The sequence below is a fragment of the Cervus canadensis genome, chromosome 23 (assembly GCF_019320065.1).
Source record: "Cervus canadensis isolate Bull #8, Minnesota chromosome 23, ASM1932006v1, whole genome shotgun sequence".
Lineage (NCBI taxonomy): Eukaryota > Metazoa > Chordata > Mammalia > Artiodactyla > Cervidae > Cervus > Cervus canadensis.
In genome coordinates, this window is record NC_057408.1 from 15,321,460 (window position 1) to 15,342,294 (window position 20,835).

Sequence of the window (20,835 nt, forward strand, 5' to 3'; positions counted from 1 at the left end):
GTGAAGACTCCATGCTTCCAATGCAGGAGGCTTGAGTCTGTTCCTGGTTGGGAAACTAAGATCCCACATACTGAGAGGTGCAACCAAAAAAATATAAAACAAACCAAACAAAATTGTGTTTTTGAAAATAATCAGTAATACGGCAGAACCAACTCTAGAACACACTTTTTTTTTTTAATAAAACTGCATCACTGACTCTTAGTTTTTATTATTATTTTCTTTCACTCTTACTTTTATCAGCTATGATCACTCAATTATCCATTTCAGCTTGGAGAGGGAATGATTAAGATAAAGTGAGGAAGGAAAGGATTTCTTTTTTGATATAACCGAGGAAGACTACAAAGCAAACAACAACAACAAAAAAAAATCAAAGAGGATGTGTAGTAATACACAGGATGTCAGACCTGGACGAGATTACATTCAACTGGGGTGCCAAGAAGGAAGTCACCATTTCCTCTTTAGTTGGTTTTAAATGTCCTTCCACTTGGCAGAGCGCATGGTGATCGCAGACCACAGAGGAGAACGGCTGCCACGGAAAACCTCAGCCCAGAGGACTCAGGTTACCGGGAGCCTCCCTCAGCCCCCACCCCGAGGCCACAGCCAAGAGCTAGGGTTTTATAAAAAAAAAGAACAAAGTAATGCCATTTTGCGGTAACATGGATGCAACTGGAGACTATCACACTAAGTGAAGTTAGAAAGACAGATCCCGTGTGAGATCACTTATATGTGGAATCTAAAATACGACACAAATGAACCTATCGATGAAACAGAAACAAAATAGGGATTTAGAGAATAGACTGCTGGTTGCCAAGGGGGCAGGAAGGTGGGAGAGCATAGGGGTGGGAGTTTGGGATCAGCAGATGCAAACTGGCGTACATGGAATGGATAAACAACAAGGGCCTAATGTACAGCACAGGGAACGTAGTCAACAACCTGTAATAAATCCAGACGGAAAATCATATGAAAAAGAGTGTATACATGTGTGTGAGTCACTTTGCTATACAGTAGTAATCAACACAACATTGTAATTCAACTATATTTCAAAAAGAAATGGACAAACAACAAGAGTTAGGGCTTTGAAACCAGCTCCATCTGGGTTCAGACTCTGTCCCCACTACTAAGCAATCTCATGACTTTGGATGAAAGACAGTTGAGTCCCCATAAACAGTTTCTTGGCATTTGCTATGTAGTACCTATTATATTTGTTATTAATTGTGATTAGTTACTAATAAAATAATTACAATGAAATCTTAAAAGAATTTTGAGGAGAAACAAAGCCTCCTGTGAAGGTCAGTTGACAAACACCCATTATTCAAAGTGCACTTGACACTCTTTGCCCAAGCAAAGAGAAAAGAATCACTCCTAGGAGGCCAAAAAACCAGGAAATGAATATTCCTCCCCAGATGTCCTGGGGCAAGACAATATGGTGCCTCCAACCAAACAGACAAAAATATCTCCAGACCTGGAGGAGAAACAAATTCCAAGCCAGAATCCTTTGCTTGTTGATACTAATAAAGAGTTCAAGCCAATTCTTTCATGAAGAGGAATTGCTATTTATAACCAAACTCATTTTATATTTCTAAGAGTTCATGAAGTATAATATAAAACCTATAACTAATCACTGTTATGGAGTGTGGCTCCAGCCGCTTCCAAATTATTTTATTGTTTTTATAACATCTTGAATTAAAGGAAAAAATAATCTTCAGGTAATTATTCTGCCAAAGAAACCTCCTGTGGAGTTGACCTGCCTCTCCCAGTCAAGGTCCCAGAGGGCAAGAACTAGCTCAGCTCATTTCTGCCTGGGAGTGAGGCAAGTTACACAGCCAGAGGAGAAAGGTCACCTAAAGTGAAATTAACTAAGCTGTCTGGGCATAAATCAGAGGAAGAAAGAGTCATTTTTATACTTCCCTCCTTGAGATTCCCATCCAGTCCATCAACAGGTCCTGTCAAATCTCCCATCAAGACAGAGCTTGAATCCCTCCCCCTCCCCCGTCACTCCATTTTTGCAGCCAACACCTGTTCCTCAAATCGATTCACATGCTGGACTGAGCCTTTTCAAGCTGACCGCATCTCACTGCCCTGCAAGGCTTTAGCTGTTCAGTTATGGAAACTCCAGAGTCCTCGCAGGGCTGCGGGACCCCTGCTTGCTCTTACCAGTAACCCTGGACTTTCTCAGCTTCTCACATGACACAGAGGGAGTCAGCAAATGCCTGTTGAATGTTTGAACAGATTAATGTGCATGGTTGGCTTGACAAGGGGAAAAGGAGAGGCAGGGATGAACAGTTCTGAGCCTTAACCACCAAGATAATGATTTTCCTGGGAGAGGAGACAATATTTTAACAAGTTGTCAACAGGTGCAGGAAAATGCAAAACTAGGTGTTTTTATTTAAAACAGAAATTCTGCAGACTAACAGGTATACTACTCACAGGGCTTCCCAGGTGGCGCTAGTGGTAAAGAACCCGCCTGCCAATGCAGGAGACGTAAGAGATAGGGTTTGAATCCTGGGTCAGGAAGATCTCCTGGAGGAGGACATGGCATCCCACTCCAGTATTCTTGCCTGGAACCTGGTGGGCTACATCCACGGGGTCACAAAGAGTTGGACATGACTGAAGTGACTTAGCACACATGCTACTCTCAATAGAGATTTAAAGGAGGAATGCTGGGACGCCAGTGGTGGTCCAGTGGTTAAAACTCCACTTTTCTGATGCAGGGCGAGCAGGTTTGATCCCTGGTTGGGGAACTAAGATCCAGCATGCTCCAGGATGTGGCCAAAAAAGAAGAAGAAGAAGAAAGGGGAAAAAATGTCGTTTTAAAAAAAGTGAAGGAATGTCATCACAATTCACAGGTAAAAATCCTTTTTGTGCTGCTGCTGCCACTGCTGCTAAGTCGCATCAGTCGTGTCCGACTCTGTGCGACCCCACAGACGGCAGCCCACCAGGCTCTCCCATCCCTGGGATTCTCCAGGCAAGAACACTGGAGTGGGGTGCCATTTCCTTCTCCAATGCATGAAGGTGGGAGGTGAAAGTGAAGTCGCTCAGTCGTGTCCGACTGGTAGCGACCCCATGAACTGCAGCCCACCAGGCTCCTCCGTCCATGGGATTCTCCAGGCAAGAACACTGGAGTGGGGTGCCATTGCCTTCTTTGCCTTTTTGTGCAGATTCTTCCTATTTGTAAACTCAAAAGAACAGGTGATTTGACGACAGGGACAAGGAAATGTCTACTGCGATGGAGCTACATGGTGATGATCTGTGTTTTCTGGGCTTTCTCGGGAACAATAGGCTGTTCTAGCTTGAGCTTCTGAGTGCTGGCCTAGCACCTTAGCTTGTACTTCTGTTAACAGTTGACTTTGCTGCTCTTTTGCTTTTCACCTCTTTAAACCATGGGCTTGGACCGCAGCAGTGGTAACATCAGGCAATGTTAGGAGGCAGGTCTCCACTAATGTGATAACAAAGATCCTCTTCCAAGAAGAACCTTAGAAAAGGGAGATTCCTTTCCAACATCCTGGCCCAATTGTTCTATATTCCAGAAGCTATTAATTTTCTCTGCTCCCACCACAGGAAAATGTTTGGTCTCAGGGCAAGCAAGCCAATTAAGCAGTTGCTTAAGGGGGAAACCAAAATAAGGTAGGAAATCTGAATGGAACCACTGACTGTTCTTCCTGAAATCTAACGAGGATGACATTCAGTTGGCAATTCAGCGGACACTTTGCATCAGCGTCCGTCATGGAATGCAGTGACTGCAGTTGAATGTAATTCAGCTCTCCGAGACAAGGGAGGAGGCAGGCCTTTGATCATGCTTTGGCGGACGGAAGGTTGAAGGTGTCTTCAGCTGCAGAGGGCATGGTAGATAGACTCTGAGCACCTGGGCTGTTGGAATCCAATAATCCAAACCCACCCTCCACCATCTCCTTCATGTAATGGGGTGTCACAAGGCAGGAGTCTTTGGCCCGGTTTTCGCTGGAACATTCTCAACCTGTTGTACTTCCCGTTACCTTTACTGATTCCCTCAAAGTCCAGCCTTGCCCAGGCTCTGCAGGGGTGAGGATCAAAGTGGGAGGATATGTTCAGAATTTGATGCAGTAAAAAGCGACTTTCTAAAATGTTCCAATGAAATGGAAAAGAAAATTAAAAATTTAAGCCTCTTAAAATGTAAATGGTGCCAGTGCTCTGTGAGATTTGGACTCTCGCCCATTAAAAAATGGAAAAAAGAAAGAAGAAAGCCAGAAAGCTGGAGGCTTATGAGATGAAGTACAAAGAACAGTAGGAGGTCTGTAGCTCAGCCGTGACCTGGGCCTCCCTGTCCTCACTGGGTTTTATGTCTCCCACCCAATCTTTCCCACAAGGTTGCTCATGCTGGTGACCCTAACTGTCTGTGAAAGGTAAGAAGTACTTCTGTGAATGCCTGATATCATTCGTTTAATCGAAAATGGAAGGCAAGGAAAGAGTCATTTCTGTAGGAGGACAGTGTTTGAGGATGCTTCCACCGGCCTGCTTACAAAAGGCACATGTAACGTCTCTCTGACAGGTGAGAAGGGAAAGTCCTATGCTGGGCGGCTTTCCACGAAGGGCGACATGTCTCACCAGCCCTGATTCAGCTTTCTCGAAATAACCTGTCTCGGAGATGCCTCTGGTGACATGCTCTCATCCTAACGGAGCAGGTGCCCTCCCCCACCAGGGCGCCCCCAGAAATCTTTAAAGGCAGAACCCAGGTGTCTTCACTTTCATGTAGCCCCATCAGAATGAAATGTTTCTTCTATCCCAGCCCCACACCCTGGGTTTGAGCATCTCCTTAGCATGTCATTTGTCCGGCCTTGGGCATTCATGTCCTGCCAGGCTGGGTGACCCGGGACACCCACGTGAAGTCTTCTGTGACTTGGTTTCCCTCTAGTGGGCCAGCCCAGCACCCACCACATGGTAGGACTGTTATCACATTTCCCCGTGACTGAACATTAATTGTCTCTTTCTCTCTCTGTTTTTTTTTTTTTTTTTACATACCTCTTTTCAGGTCTAGTCATAACAGCTAAAGACAATATTTTGCAACTGCACTACCGGAAAACTGGAAATTTGCCACGGAGGTGGGCAGACATTTCCACAAGGTTATTTTTCTTTCTCAACGTACAGAAAGCATTTCCTGACAAATACTATTCTCCTACGTGATGAAAGAATCAGAGACGTGGAGCAGGACTGTGTGGGGGACACACACTTGTTATCGTGACTTTACACAAATCAAAAAACTTTTTCAGCCTCTCTAAGCCAAGCAGCTTTCAACTGCTCACGTATTAAACGCTTGTACAACCAGAAATGCTGTCATTGGGTTGTTGAGCTTTTCCACATTCATTCAAGAGTTATGTAATGTCCAAAACCCTCATTGACTTCAGAGTAAAAAAAAAAAAAAATGGTTGATGAAAATCTTAGGTAAAAATGAAATTGTAGACTACACGTAGTATAATTTGTTTATTGTTGTTTAGGAGTAGCAAAGGTTTGGAAATACAGATTCTCAGACAGATAGGTGTCAATCAGGTGGAAAGACAATAAGATCATGTGTACATTTTACTTTCTGATTATTTGCATGTTTTTGCTGCTTAATAATATTAAAAACTAACGCAATCAAGGACTTAATATGTGTTACACATTGGTCTAAGTTTTTGCATATATTGATTCTATGTTAGGTTTTATTATTATCCCCGTTTTATAAATAAGGGGCTGAGGGACCAAGAGGGTGGGAACCTGCCCAAAGTCACACAGTTGTAAACGCAGGGCTACCACCTGACCCTGTACTCCAACTCCCGATCCAAACTCTTTTATTTATTGAGTTTATTTGCTTAGGATTTTGACGTGCTGGGTCTGCACTGCTGCCCGAGGGCTTTCTCTAGCTGCTGCGGGTGGGGGCTGCTCTCTGGCCCCGGGGCACAGGCTGCCCACTGTGCTGGCTTCCGCGTTGCAGAGCGTGGTTGCAGTAGCTGAGGTGCGCGGGCTGACTTGCTCTGCAGCGTGTGGGATCTTTCCGGACCAGTGGTGGAACCTTCTTCCCCTGCACTGGCAGGCAGATTCTTAACCACTGGACCACCAGGGAAGACCCCAGAATCCAAACTCTTAACCACTATGCGAGACTGCTTCTATACTGATCATTAAAGGCTATGAAGAATTACTGAGTTGTAACAATTTAAATATTTTGGCTAAGCCATATGACTTGGATTGAGTCATTTAACTTCTCAGGATAATGTAAGATAGAATTTAACCTTGCTTAAAGAGCTCTGGACTTCAGAATTGGCTTCTAGGAGGTAATCCCTAATAGCAGTGTTTTTGTTTAAAGTGATGACTGGCCATCCCAGAAAGACCATTGATGTCACTGAGGGTGGGGGCTCTGGGTCAAGCCTGGAGGGATCTGGAGATAAGAAACTGAGGTCTACCACGTGGGCTGTCAATCAATCACACCTGTGTAATGGCTCCCCCAAACCCTCCGATCCCCAAGAATTGGATGAGCTGCCCTGGTTGGGGAGGGATACTCCATGTGTATCATCCCCCATGGTACCAGGAGACTGAAGTGTCCTGACTCTGTGGGAAAAGAACAGCAGACACTTTGCATGTGTAACCCCCTGGGCTCCGCCCCGAGTCTCTTCCTCTGACTATTATATCCTACCTGTATCCTTTCTCCATAGTCAGCCATAACCATGAGAATAATAGCTTTCAGCGAGTTCTGCGAGTCTTTGCAGCAGATGATCAAATCCGAGGGTGGTTTGGGAACCCCTCGAACTTGCAGTTGGCGTCAGAGGCAGGGTGGTCTTGGGTGGTGACTGCCCCTCCTGTAATCTGAATCCTCAGAGTTCTGCAGTCTCCTCCTCAGTAAAATGATGATATTGAAAGAAATGATCTTTTAAGTCTCCCGTAGAACCCACTAGTGTTATTCTGTCAAGGGCATTTGCAGTTGCGCAAGGCTTCTCTGGAGGCTGGAAGACTTAACCCGAAGGAGCCCGTAGTGAGGGGCTGGGGAGGCGGGTGAGAATGGGGGTGACGCTTCTCTGCAGAAATCACGCCACGCGTGTCACTTGCAGGGACAGGGAGCTCACGCGATGATGGCGGGGACTGGGGGAGGTCCTCTCGGCTCCGAGTCAGCGTCTCATCTAAATACACTAGCCAGTCGGTGCTGTCCTTCCGCAGGCTGGCTGGCTCAGTGGAGCCCATGCACCCAGAGTCTATATCTGCCCCAGCTACAGAAGTCAGAGACTGCGCTAGCACGCTTCCAATATGCCGTGAGCTGAAGCTTCAAGTCTGGGGCATTACTTGAAGGCCTCATGGCGTCCTTTGATTTTCCCTGTATTCAGTTGTTCCCAACCTTTGGGGGACCTCCAGGAAGGGGAGAGGTTTTTAAGCTGAGAGACTCAGCTTAAATGCTTCACTCAACTTTTCATAAAATCTTCGGAATGCTTTCAGGCACAAGAGGAAATGGTCTCAGTAGAGCTGTAAAGCCTTTTGTTTCCCCAGTTTTGCCATTTTGTTCCCCAATTTGCCAGAACTCCAGAACTAAAAGATAATAACCAGTGTTGTTTGAGACACGAAGTCTGTGTAATTTGTTGCACAAAGAGAAGAAACTAACGCACAGAGCTGTCACCAGCACGTTGTCGAGCGGGGATCTGAACTTAAGTGTCTGCGTCAAAGATCAGCCCTTCCCGCAGCGTCCCCACCCCGTCAGTATCCCCACCTCATGTCGTCAGCCCCATCGGATCCGGAGCCGCTACGGCTGATCATTATCAACATCCAGCGGTCACAGATCCACTTCTCTGCGGGTTACGGGGAGACAGGCATGAGGAGTCCTGCAGCCAACACAGAGGCCGAGAGCTCAGGCTTCCCGAACCTCAGCCCCTCAACTTCTACTCTGGCCACCTCCTGCGAAGGGCTGACTCCGTGTAAAAGCCCCTGATGCTGGGAAAGACTGACGGCAGGAGGAGAAGGGGACGACAGGGGATGAGCTGGTCGGATGGCATCACCGCCTCAATGGACACGAGTCTGAGCAAGCTCGGGGAGACAGTGAAGGACAGGGAGGCCTGGCGTGCTGCAGTCCCTGGGGTCGCAAAGGGTCAGACACGACTGAGCCACTAAACAGCAGAGAGTGAGGACCATGATGGCACAGGCTTTCCAGGGATTTTTAAAGGATTCAGTGAAATAGTCCAAGTAAATCACTGCATGCCATGCTTGGCACAGAAAACCACACTAAAAATATATTATTCTCTTAAAACTTTATTGAGTGCTTAATATTACCTTCTAGCCTTTTGCTAGGGAGTTTTAACTTCAGAATTTCAGCTTTGCAATGGACCATCACAAGGTTTCTCCAATAGAAAAAAATGATCTCCTCCTCATTTTTATATAAAACTTGCAATTTAGTATCTAGCTATTAGCTGTTATTTTAGAATAAATGATCTAGTGAGTCGAATAGTGTCTCTCCAAAATTCAAGTCCACCCAAAACCTCAGAGAGCAACCTCACTCAGAAACAGAGTTTCTGTTCCTAGAGAACAGACTCATGGACACACGGGGGTAGGAGAGGCGGGTGAGAACTGAGAGAGTAGCACTGAAATACACACATCCCCACCTGTGAACTGTTACAGACAGAACGGAAGTTGCTGGGTAACACAGCGGGCGCAGCCCGGGGCTCTGTGACAGCCTGGAGGGATGGGAGGGGTGGGCGGCGGGAGGGGTGGGCGGCGGGAGGGAGGGGACATTCCTGCAGCAGAAGCCAGCACAGCGGGGCAAAGCAACTGTCCTGCAATTAAAAATAAATAAATTTCTAAAAAAAAAAATTAAATAAATAAATAAATAAATAAATTTCTAAGAAAAGAAGCAGGGTCTATGCAGCTGTAATCAAGGTAGGAACTGACTTAAAATCATCCTGGATTTGAGTGGGCCCTACGCTCAATGATGGCGTTGTTATAAGAGACAGAAGAGTCCCCGCAGAGACACCCAGGAAGCAGAGACCGGAGTGATGCAGCCACAGACCAGCGGGCCCAAGGGCTGCAGGCAGCCCCCAGAACCCAGGCAGAGGCAGGAAGGATTCTCCCCTAGAACTTCCAGAAGCTTTGATTTCAGACTTCTGGCTTCCTGAACGGTGAGACTAGGTCTCCTGCTGTTTTAAGCTACCAGGTTTGTGGTAACTTGCTAGGGCCGCCCTAGGAATCTCATACCCGTGGTAATTTGGGGACCCCTCCAGTCACCCCACGGTGGGAGGGGGCCCTTCATCTACTGCTCCAGGCTCTCTCTGTCTTTCCCCAAAAGGAAGAAATAGTTCACGCAAGAGAGTGGTTCTTCTCCGTCTCCACTTTGCAGCATGCGAACTGCGGCTGGTGAAAAAGGAAAGCAAAGTCAAATCAACAAGGATTACTCTTGATGGCATAGGAGTGCGGAGGAGGGGACTTTGGTGGCCCAGTGGTTGAGAACCCGCCTCCCAGCGCAGGAGACGAGAATTCGGTCTCTGGTCAGGGAACCAAGATCCCACACGCCTCGGACCAACTAACCCCGCTCACCCCAGCCGCTGAGCCGGGCGACACAGCGTGGGTCCCACGTGCTGCAGCCAGCACCCGTGCAGCTGAATATTAATAAAATAAACACGCCATGATTTTCTTTAAAGAGCAGCAGTATTTTTGTGCTGCTAGTTAGCTGCATGATCTTAAGGGACAGACGTGACCCTCTGAGACATCCATTTCCTCCAAGTGAACTGGGTGCACAAAACACCCTCAAGGTCCCGAGCATAGAATTCTTTAGCAAATAATGCTCTTTAGACCAAAGGGAAGAGAAAAGAGGAGAATCTGAAGAACCCTTGGAATCTTGGGTACCTCCTCCCCAAGACAAGAGAGCTCACATAAATGCCTAGACCCATGCGTTACCTAGGGCTTCAGTCATACTGTGATTTTGCACCTACAGTGGCCTGCTATGAAACACATGGGTTGACGACAGATTGTCCTTTTAATTGTAGATGTACCTGGGGCCTCCCGGGTGGTGCCAGTGGTAAAGACCCTGCCTGCCAATGTTGGAGGTGTAAGAGACGCGGGTTCGATCCGGGGTCGGGAAGATCCCCTGGAGAAGGAAATGGCAACCACTCCAGTATTCTTGCCAGGAGAATCCCACGGACAGAAGAGCCTGGCGGGGTACAGTCCACAGGGCTGCAGAGAGTTGGACATGACTGAGGCGACTTAACACTCACACACGCTCCTGTTGACCTAGAAGATTGAAATTGCTCTTAGGGCTACTTACATCAACATCGGCATCTCAGGAAAAAAAAAATGCTCTTGATGTGTTTCACTATCTGCCTCTGCTAACCTATATATTTATTTTTAGCTTCTTATTTTGTATTGAGGTACAGCTGATTTACAGTGTGGTGATTGTTTCAGATGAACAGCAGAGAGACTCAGCCACCCACATGCATGGATCTATTCTCCCCCAAACGCCCCTCCCCGCCAGGCTCTGCTCTCTTATACAAACAGGTAGCCGCTGTTTCAGTAACTCCTGGTTCTAACTATGACCACAGAGGTCTTCCCTCGGCAGGACGTATTCTCTCCCAGTCTCCCTGGGAAGCTGCCTCACCCAGCAGGTTGGATCTTGCCTACTCACCTTGCAAGCATGAGATACAAGGTTAGAGGAAATTTAATTAGAGAGAAAAGATAATCTTTCGATCTCTAGATTGCATATCGAGGATCAAAGTCTTCAAAACCTCTCACTGGCCGCTTGCACTTTTGCCTAAACTCACTGATAATTGAGGGGAAACCAAGGTTAGGAAGAGTTAATTCAGGTTCTAGGCAACATTGAAGTTCCTCTCCTGCCTCGTCCATGACCTTCAGCCTGTGTTTACTTCCTGTATTGCCACAACATTACCCTCCCCTTTACCCTAAATCCTTCCATCCACAGCAACCGAGAGCCGTGATTTTTTGCTTGTGTTCTTTTAGGGCTTAACTGTTTCATGTCCATTCACATGTCCTACTTAAAGTATCAAATCACCAGCATATTACTTTCGTGTAGATTTTTTTAAAATTTTCCACCATATTTTTCTTTTTAAGGAAAATAACGTGCCCGCTCATGTGGAAGAAAAAGTGAAGGTATTGATATTGGTAAATTTCTCCAGGTGAACGCGTATGAAAACCTGAAGACTCTGGGAAATCAGAAAACGGAAGACCTCTAGAAAAGGGCGCTGTGTGCTGTGTGTAGTTGCTCAGTCGTGTCCGACTCTTTGCGACCCCGTGGACTGTAGCCCGCCAGGCTCCTCTGTGCATGGCATTCTCCAGGCAAGAACACTGGAGTGGGTTGCCATGCCCTCCTCCAGGGGATCTTCCCAAACCAGGGACCAAACCCAGGTCTCCCGCATTGCAGGCGGATTTTTTACCATCTGAGCCAGCAGGGAAGCCTTAGAAAAGGGATTCAACTGCTATTACTAATTCCTTGAATTTTTAAAACTTTATTTATTTATTTATTTTTGGTTGCAATGGGTCTTTGTTGCTCTGGCAGGCTTTCTCAGTTCTGCGAGCGGGGGCCCTCCTGGCTGCGGAGCGCGGGCTGCTTGGGGCGGTCGCTTCTCCTGCGGCAGAGCCCAGGCTCCAGGGGCACGAGCTTCAGCAGCGGCCTCAGGGCTCAGCTCTGCAGCACGTGGGGTCTTCCCGGACCAGGGATTGAACCCGTGTCCCCTGCACCAGCAGGCAGATCCTCACCCACTGCACTGTCAGGGAAGTCCTAATTCCTGGAAGCTGTGACCCCACAGGATAACCCTGAAAACAGTTTCATGTGAAAGAAAAATAGAAAAATAAATGGTCTAACAAAACCACTTCAGAAGAAAAGTACAGAGTGAGTAATGATGGGACAACTCCTTCTAAGGGATGATGGGGGTGAGGAGGTGGGAAGCCTGGGGACAAAGCTGTCGACTGTAGAAAGGGCGGAGGACAGCTATGAAGTCAGGGTCGCTTGCCCACCCCCCTTCAGGTGTTAGTGATAAACAGGGGTAACTGTGCAAAACACCCTGTCTGGGAAAAGCAAGAGTTTCGCTGATGGCGAGGTCCCACCCAGCTCTCTCTGGCCTCTCGAGATGTCCCTCTCAGGAAGATTTCAGAACCAGTGCCTTCTGCGTGCAGCCCAGGGCCCACTGAAGCTCAGAAGGAAGCCCAGGTCACACTAAGCCTCCCGCAGTTCTCATGTCTAGGTGCCAAAGCAGGTCACTCAGCAGCCAGCCATGCCCAGTGACTAATTTGTCAGCACTCAGAGGATTATTCTTGAAGGTATAAATGAATGTCACTCTTTGAGCCCCAGGAACACAGCTCCCCAAATATGAATCATTGTGCTAATCCAGCCCGGTACTGTGTACCGTGTGGGCTGTATTATTTGTTCCGGGCCCGAGGGAGAAAGCAATGATATATTTAAGGCAGGGTGTTTTCAGAGAGAGCATTAGCGCAGTGAATTACAGGGAGAATGCAAATGAAAGAACGGTGAAAGTGACCTTGAGTTTGGCAGTTCAAGCTAGTTCCCTGTTAGCTAATAGCCAAGCTGATTGAGAACCTCAGGAGCAGAGGTTACAGATGTTCTGTTTATTAAACAGAAAACATTAACAACTTGGCTGTACCTTGAAACACACTAAGACATGTAAATAAGCAGAGGGCAAGGGGGGAAAGTTCAGTGACTTTTCCCCGACCAGTTTTTTTAGTGCCATCTCAGCCCTGGCATTTTTTCTTTTTCAAATATGTCAGGAAGAAAATAACAAAATAATTTTTTAAAATATATATATATATTGGCAAAGCTGTTTTTGGTTCTACAAAGTTGACAGTTTTGGCTCAATCTAGTCAAGAAACGGCCTGTTGAAATACAAAGCTATAGGTCACATATTGAAGTAAGATTGGAGTACACTTCATTTTGGGCTTCCTAGGCGGCACTAGTTGTAAAGAACCCACCTGTCGGTGCAGGAGACGTGAGAGATGCAGGTTCGATCCCTGGGTCAGGAGGATTCCCTGGAGGAGAGCATGATACCCACTCCAGTGTTCTTTCCTGGAGAATCCCGTGGACAGAGGAGCCTGGAGGACTACTGTCCCTGGGGTCACAGAGAGTCAGACACGACAGAAGGGGCTTGGCACGCACGCACACGTCATTTGGGGGTGGAAGCGCTGAGATGGAGAGTATTAGCTCTCCGAGGGGTGTTTCCATCTTACAGGAAAGGAACTGAAGAACCAAGAAATACAAATGACTTCTCTGAGACAGTGCGGGAGATGGATCTTGAACTCAGATGCCTGTCTGCGCACAGGCCACATGCCTTAAAGCCACACGCTGTCACTCATCACCCTGATAAGTCTGGGGCTAGAGGCAGAGCCAGCGGAGGAACGGCCCTGCAGAGTCACCTCTGAGGGCCTGAAAGCGTGCACCACTAACGAAATCCCAACAAGTGTGGTTTGCAAAGTCCGCACTTCGTGCTGAACTGACCAGGCTCCACGCGCCCCCCTGAGACGGCCACAGCTGCAGGCTGAACCTGCCCCTCGGCTCCCTCACCCCGACCGTAAAGTCAGTCTGTGAAGCTTGCTTCAGATGGGCTCAGTGAGGTGCCGGGACCAGGTCCACGCTGGCTCCCGGCTCCTTGTCCGCTGGAGCGGACTCTCCCGTCTCTCCTCTGACCCAGTGCCCCTGGGCACGCAAGCCGGGCGGGCAGCCTCTAGCCAGGCAGACTCAGAGGACTAAAGCACAATCGGTCCACAGGGGTTGACACTCAGCTCCTTCTCTTTTCAGTGACAGATACAAATCGGGCCCCTGGCCAGCCTGGCGTTACCCGTCGCCGGCCGGAGAAGCGACGAGTTTTTTTCCCTGATGGTCATACGTCCACTGAAGGGACCAAGAGACTGAGAGGTACGGACACACTTCGTGGAAGTCGCCATTTGACTTAGAGGAGGTCAGCAGAGCAATCCAAGTTTGAGGTCGCTTTTCCATCTCTATAAAACCCTTACTAGAGTTGAGTCAAGAATAAAATTCCAAAAAATAGCCAGCATCTCCCTGGAGAAGGTGAACCACAGAAATGGGTGCTAACATCTAAAAAAGGAGTTGTCTTCAGAGCAACAAGCATTAACAGTCTTGAGGGTTTTCAGAGGGTTATATGCCTTCTACCTAAGCCCCACCGACACTTTGAGGATGCAAACGTGTCAGACACGTGGGTGCCCTCAGACTGCTCCTCGGAAAGCTAAGTGCAGAACAGGCCAGGCCTACAAGCTTGCTTCACATGAGATTCAAATCATTATGCCCTTCTGGTCACAGACAAAAGGGATTATATTCCTGGCACCTTAGGGAAAGAAATTTTACAGCATCTCATATTGGTACCACTGGTTAATAACCCTCCATAGCCAAGAGAGAGAGAGAGAAATTAGGAAGAGATACCCTAGCAGACCTAGGCAACTTGCCAGGCCTCCAGTAGGTAGAAACCAGGAACCAAGAGACTGGATTAGACTCCCAGTTTCGCTTCCAAGCAGCAACACAAATTCAGACACGTCCTTAAGCCTCAGTTTTCTCATCTGTGAAATAGGACTATTACTTTTCCTACTTGGAGAAGGAAATGGCAACCCACTCCAGTAGTCTTGCCTGAGGAATCCCATGGACGGAGGAACCTGGTGGGCTGCAGTCCATGGGGCTGCAGGGAGTCGGCCACGACGGAAGCGGTTTAGCACACACGCACTTTCCCTGTATACTTCATGGAACTGGTGTGAAGCTCATAAGACACCTTGATACATATGGATTTTGACACGTCCATGTAAACAAGAGAAAGACATTCTAATTAAGGGGAAACCATCTCCCCCTTCCTCTCATTGGTGAGTCTAGGGATCCAGCGGGGTCCTGTAGTCAGCACGGCTATTACTCATCTCTCCAGGACATACCAGCTCCCAGAAGCCTAGGGGTCCAGCAAACCAAGCAGCTACTGAACCAAGAAAAATTCGCTGCAGAAAAGGCATCTCTTTAGAAGGTTAACACTCAGAAAGCCCTGGGTCAGAAGTCCTCTCTCTAGGCTGGCGATGAGTTGAGGAGCAGGCATACTTTTTCTTTGGTTAAAAAGGTAAAAGTCTTACACTGATCTGAAAATATTAATAGAGCTCAAAAGAGGACCCTGGTGTTTTCCTTGTGTAATTGCTGATTCAGCCTCCAGGTTTACACATTGATCAGACATGTCTGATTTTAGAAACAGAACTGCAGTTCATGCAAAAATCAGGTCAACAGTTAGCAATTATAGCTGTGTATTAAGGGGTTGACCAGGCCTGCATTCAGCTGTGTCATGGGATTCAGTAAAACCTGATTCCTACCTGGACTTAATCAGATCCACTCTACCCTCTTGGGCTTCCCAGGTGGCCCAGTGGTAAAGAATCCACCTGCCAGTGCCGCAGACGTAAGGGAAGAGAGTTTAATCCCTGGGTCGGGAAGATCCCCTGGAGGAGGAAGTGGGACCCACTCCAGTCTTCTTGCCTGGAGAACCCCACGGACAGAGGAGCCTGGCGGGCTACAGCCCACGGGGTCTCACAAAGTCAGACATGCCTGAGCACGCGCACTCGCTACTCTCTGCCAAGAAGCTAGCTCCCAGCTCCGGGTTCCTTTCTTCTGCTTATTTCTTCCACGCGGTCCGGTAGTGAGAAGCCGGGCTGTAGACCGGGGAGCTGAGCACTGGAGAGCTCCTCTTCTCACGGAGCTTTCTGAATTGCTTGGCTGTTGAGAGACTACAAGAAGCTTGGAGAGGATGAGTTCCTTTGAACAGGATGAAGAATGCACGTTTGGATTGGTTACAACTGCCTAGTGGAACACAGAGAAGACGGGTCAGGTCCTCGACTCTTACCCACTGCAGTGCAAGTTCCTGAAGGGCGTGTGTGGAAGGGACAGGCCAGCCGTTGGCACACCACCGCTGGCCGGGGTCTTGGCCATACATCCGCTGCTGCCTGCCAATCTGATAGGCTGGTTGGGGCCACGAGTGAGCAAGAAGTCCCCTCCTGCTTAGATCATATGAAGACTTAAGCTCCATTCATCCTCTATGTTTCTTTCTGTTTAACACCACCAGGAGGACTTTTAGAGCAGGGGTTTCCTCCCAAGTACAGACAGTCCCAGGCCCAGCATAGAATTAAGAAAAAGAAGTGGGTAGGAACAGAGAAACAGTGTATTGTGTTGAGTTGTGTATATGGAAGAGTGTGTAAATGCTCAGTCCTGTCCAACTCCTTGTGACCCCGTGAACTGTAGCCCGCCAGGCTCCTCTGTCCATGGGATTCTCCAGGCAAGGATACTGGAGTGGGTTGCCATTTCCTTCTCCAGGGGATCTTTCCCACCCAGGGATCAGACCTGTGACTGCTTTGTCTCTTGCCTTGCAAGCTGATTCTTTACCACCGACCCATCTGGGAAACCAGTGTGTATAGAGAAGGGATATAGAATGAAGAAAAATAACCAACAAATTTGTAAAATTAAAGATATATGTATTAATGTCGATACTCCAGAGTCCTATACGCAAGAGATGACACGCCACAACAAAGCCAGGGCCTGCGTGTCTGCTCTTTCCTTTGGTGCCTCACACCTCCACACCACGGTCTAACTGTGTCCTGAATCCACAGCAGAGCTTCTCGGTAGAGAATTTCAGGGAGGAGGAGTGTGGTGGGGTTCACACTGTTTGAGAGACCCCAAGAATTTGGCCTGATTTCTAAGAACAGAGGGGCCCTGAGCAGGGGAAGGAAGATGAACGTGTTTAGTACCCAGAGGAGGAAGACAAAGGCGCCGTCACTGGCCGTTCCCTTTGGAAGAGACCTGGTGAAACAGGCAGGTGAGGACATCAACAGAACAGGAACTCTCCCTCAAGGAGGTCTAAGTAGGCAAGGAAAAGACTTGTGAATCCAAGAGTATAATGTGCATTTTCATTTAAAAGCTACAGGTTTTCATTTAATTTTATACTCAGGCGTTTAATAACTTGTAACAGTGAGTGATCCCAGTCAAGAGTAACTTCAGAGGAAATGTGTCCCTGTAGAGATAAAACTCAGAAAGACAGAAATCACAGGACAAAATGCAGAAATCTGCAGCCAGATCCAGAAGACCTTGCATGTGGAGAAGAGGAGGTCCAGATGGGAAAGAAGGAACAGGGAGAAGGGGGCTAATAATCAATTAAGCAGTAGAGGGAAAGGCTCCCTGTCTGAGGAAGACTTGGGTCAGCAGATTGCAAGGGCTCGCTGAGTCCCAGGGCGTGGAAACGAGACGGAGCTCCCGGGGAGACTCCTGCATCCCAAGAACAATGCGAGGGAGCGCTCCTTTAATTCTCCCAAGCTCTTTGTTTTCCAGGTCCATGCACTTGCTACCTCAGAACCAGGAAGCTTGTTAAAAATCAGATTCCAGAACTTCTGCATCATATCCTTTGGTAGGTTTGAGCAAACGCAAGCAGCTCACTGTGTGGAGCCCCAGGGGAAGGGCGGAGGGGTGGTGGAAGGGTCCTCTTGGGAAATTTACTGAGTATCGAACCATAGGTGACCTCACCCAGCAGAGTCTAAGTGCTCCTCCTCGGTGAACCGTCACAAATTCTCAGACACGTGTACACACACACACACACAATTGCACTAGATAGTACTGTTCTATTTAGGGAAACTCACAGAAACTGATATGAATAACTTCATAGCTCTTTTTTCTTTATTTAAAAAATGTTCCAACCTTGGCTCTGAATTTTGAAAAGTGAAAGAAAAACATAAAACTGAATAATCTATCAAAACCTCTTCCCTTTTTTTTTGTTTCTTTCGGTGGGCGCAGAGCACGCAGCATGTAGTACCTTCGTTCCCCACCAGGGGTCGACCTCGTGGCCCCTGCTGTGGAAGCACAGTCTGAACCAGCAGACCACCAGGGAAGACCCCCAATCCGCCTTCCTACTGTCACGTACCTCACGTCCTCACAGGGTACAAAGCCAAGGCAGCTACCATCCTACAGTCTGACTCTCAAACTGCAGTGACACCACTATGTTTCTCTGGAAAGAGTTGATCAAGGGAAACTTGAACCCACAGGTGGTCTCATAGCTGTCTTCTCTACTTACAAAGATATCTGGGTTTAGGCAATAGCCATTTAAATCTCAATAAATGAGATATAATTTATGTGCAATAAAATACACCTCTTTAAAATGTACAATTCGATGAATGCATTCACCTGTGAAACCATTGCTAAGTCGCTTTAGTCATCCAACTCTTTGCGACCCCACAGACTATAGCCCGCCAGGGCCCTCTGCCCATGGGATTCTCCAGGGCTGAAGCCATTACCACATGTGTGCACGGAACAGCTCCATCATCCTAAAGGTTTCCTTGGCCCCTTTGCCGACCTCCCCTCTCTCCATCCTCAGGCTCAGGCAAACGCTGATCTGCTTTCTGTTACTACAGATTAGCCTGCATAGTCTTTACATAAATGGAATCATACGGCATACTGGCTTTCTAGCTCTGCAGCAACAAATTCCCACAGACGGGATGGCTTAAAACAACAGAAATTTCTTCTCTCACAGCTCTGGAGGCCAGAAGTCCTCCAGAAGTCAAGGTGTCCCTGGGGCCTGGATCCCCCTGGAGTTTCAAGGGCAGGGTCTTCCCTGCGCGCCCACCGTCTGGGGCTCCTGGGCTCCTTGGCTTGTGGCAGCGTCGCTCCGTCCTCTGGGTCCATGTTCACAAGGTCTTCTTCCCTGAGCTTCTGTGTCCCGGCGTCTTTTCTGTTATGACACTCTACATCCAGGACGACATCATCTTGAGATCCTTAATTACGTCTGCAAAGACTCCACATCCAGATAAGGTCACCGAAGACAGAAAGTCCCAGCTCTCCTCCCGTTTCTCCTTTCTGACACGACCCCACGCTCACCACCCCTCTGACACCAGGTGTGTGGGTGGGGTTTTCCGCGCTAAAAGCAATTCTCCACAAGACCAGCTGGGTGTTCCACAGTGTCATTCAAGTCTGACACTCTCTGCCTGGATCCCACAGGTTAAGGACAGTCCTACAAGACCACTCTCTTCAGATGCCAATCACAGGTTCAGACCACCCCCTCTGCTCTGATCAGTGGGCTAAAAGTCAAAGGCTCCAGTGAAAGACTTCTCTGGTCCTTCAACGCCAGTGCAGGGGACACAGGTTCGCTCCCTGGTCCGGGAGGATTCTGCCTGCCTCGGGCAACTAAGCTAGTGTGCCCCACTACTGAGCCCGCGCTCTGCCACCAGAGAAACCACAGCCGGAGAGCAGGCCCTGCTCGCCACAGTTAGAGCAAGCCCAAATGAGGGAATGAAGACTGGGCCGCTGTTGGAATAAAGGCTCCTGTGACCTCCCCTTCGGCTTGATGAGCTGCTAGAGCAGCTGACAGAACTCAGGGACCTCATTTACTTACTCTTTACCAGCTTATTATCAAAGGATGCAGGAAAGGATGCAGATGAACAGCCAAATGGAAGAGACGCAGAGGGCCAAGTGTCCGGAGAGCGGGGCGGAGCGTCCACGTGCTCTCAGGCATCTCCACCCCCAGCTCCTCCGGGTGCTCACCGACCCGGGAGCTCTCTGAACGCTGCGCCCCCTGCTGTGGGGGCTTCGTCACACAGGTACGGTTGGTTATCCGCTCCATTGTGAGCTCCTCTCCCCTCTCTGGGGGTTGAGAGATGGGGTTGAAAATTCTAGGCTTCTGAGGATGGCTTGGGGTTTCTATAACCAGCCCCAATCCAGAAGCCCACCCAGGTCACCTCATTAGAGCAAAAGACATTTTGATCACCCAGGAAATTCCAAGGGATTCCAGAACTCTGTGTCATGAACAGGGTCAGAGACCAAGTAGAACAAAAGATGCTCCATTTTTTAATACATTATACATACTATATATATATATATAGTATGTATACGAAAGCTTTTCTACTACACTTGATAAAGAACACAACAACAAAAAAGAGAGAGAAATTGGAAAACACAAACTAAATGAAATGGGACCACTGATAATGAAATAGAAAAAGTGAACAAACTAGATAAAAGTAAAAGATCATCATATAGTCCAGCTGTTTTTAAACACAGCTATTCATTAGAAATGCAACAAGATGTTCCATTTTTTCTTTTCCTTGTTTGTGCATAGCAAGATGATTCAGGTAATATATGTATATGCTAACTGAATTATGATATATATATTATTTTTCAGATTGTTTTCCATTATTTGCTATTGCAAGATATTGAATATCATTCCCTGTGTAATACAGTAGGTCCTTGTCATTTATTTTATACATAGTAGTATGTATCTGTTAATCCCAAACTCCTAATTTACCTCTCCCCACACCCAGGGCTCTTATCACTTAGGAAATTACAAAGCTTTTAGGAGCTTTGTGCCAGAAGCCAGAGCAGAGACCAATATATATTTTCTATGATCTCAGTCACATCCCCAGGCCCCAGGGGTGAGACCTTGGACATAGCTTTGCCTGGATATATCAGTCTCATTATCTCATCACCTGCAGATGGACGCGTGGATTCTTTTCAGTTTCTGACTATTTCTAGTAAAACAGCTATGATCACGCGTGTACAAACCTTTGCATACATATATGTCCATTCCTTTTGGTTAAATGTGCTTTGCCTAAGTGTGGATCTAACTTTAAACAAAACCGTCGAGAGCTTTCCCAAACTGATTGCACTATTTTCCCTCCCATCAGCAGGGCATGAAAATTCTACTTGCTCCACACCCTAACCCAAACTTGGTGCTTGCAATGTCAGTCTTTTTAAATTTAAACCATTTGAGTGGGTGTGTAGTGATGTTTTCATTGTGGCTTTTATTTACATATCTCTGATGACTAAGGATGGTGAATATCTTTTCATGAGCTTGTTAACTACTCATACATTTTATGAAAGCTCTGTCTAAACCCTTG

General features: G+C 47.6%; 1 long non-coding RNA gene across 1 annotated transcript; it reads left to right on the forward strand.

Annotated features, from left to right (window-relative positions):
• The first annotated feature begins 2,710 nt into the window (after positions 1 to 2,710).
• Positions 2,711 to 5,591, forward strand: LOC122425680. The gene is made up of 3 exons (XR_006264960.1): positions 2,711 to 2,846; positions 4,344 to 4,525; positions 5,006 to 5,591. It is a non-coding gene; the product is annotated as an uncharacterized LOC122425680 (long non-coding RNA).
• The last annotated feature ends 15,244 nt before the right edge of the window (positions 5,592 to 20,835 follow it).